The sequence below is a fragment of the Gekko japonicus genome, unplaced genomic scaffold, assembly GCF_001447785.1.
Source record: "Gekko japonicus isolate JY-2015 unplaced genomic scaffold, Gekko_japonicus_V1.1 scaffold38, whole genome shotgun sequence".
Taxonomy (NCBI): Eukaryota; Metazoa; Chordata; class Lepidosauria; order Squamata; family Gekkonidae; genus Gekko; species Gekko japonicus.
In genome coordinates, this window is record NW_015170276.1 from 82,042 (window position 1) to 83,172 (window position 1,131).

Here is a 1,131-nt window from a genome sequence, read left to right on the forward strand (position 1 = left end):
AGTTAAAGAAAATGAAGATCTATTTTCTGGCTATTGTTCAGGAGAAGATGCATGTAACGTTAAACTTCTGGCTCAGAGTAGGTCTATCAGAAAGGCCGCCAACCCATTTACAAAGCTGAAATGACGATCAAGCATACTACCAGCATACGGAATGTTCATTCAAGCTGTCAGTCTTGCCTCTCCCTGCCAACTCCTTCCCTCCCCACCACTTCCTCCTCCTCTTCCTCCTCTCTCTGGGGACAACTACTAAAATACCCTGAAGCTAAATGAGCTACATGAGATCTTTCAGGGCTAGCCACTTCCAGGGTCTGTTTTCTTGCAAGGGAAGGGTGCTGGAAACTTAGAACGACTTTGTAATATCTCCCAAAGCTCCTTTAAGTTTAGTGAGTTCAGCTCCCAGCTTTTTGTCTGACCCCCCCCTCCCCACAAAGTTTAAAAGCAAATCTGTCTCTCTGACTCAAACTGTATCCCTCCGTCAGATTCTGGTGCATTGCATTCCAAAACTTGGATTGAGACTTCCTTCTACTAAAGATCATTATATTTTCTTTTTGCCTTTCACTAGATACAAGGTTCTGCATTCAGGCCCATGTTTGTTATTTATTCGTGTTGCTTATAGAGTCACCAGATCTGGGATGGGAAATGACTGGAGATTTTTTGGGTGGAGCCTGAGGAGGGTGGAGTTTGGGGAGGGGAGGGACCTCAGCAGGATCTAGTGCCATAGAATCCATCCTCCAAAAGAGCCATTTTCTCCATAGGGACTGAACTCGTGTGGCTGGAGAGGAACTGTAAGAGCAGGTGATCTCCAGGTGCTACCTGGAGGCTGGCAACCCTAGCTACTAAGTTATGGCAGATGAAGGAATGGCTTCAGAGTCAAAATGGACAGATGTATCTGAACTTTTGTATGTTTTTTTAAAAAAACAATTGAATTCCTACTTTCTGAGTTAATGCTGTTCTTTTTATGGTTTTAAGTTTTATGTGGTTCATAGCTGTTAAGAATTGTTTCTTATGACCACATGAGTGCTGATGGGGAAATCTTTGATATGTATATATTGAAATAATGCGAATGACCAAAGAAACAAGAAATAATATTAGCTGGAAATGTGTCATTTCCCCGCTTTCCTAGTAGAACTA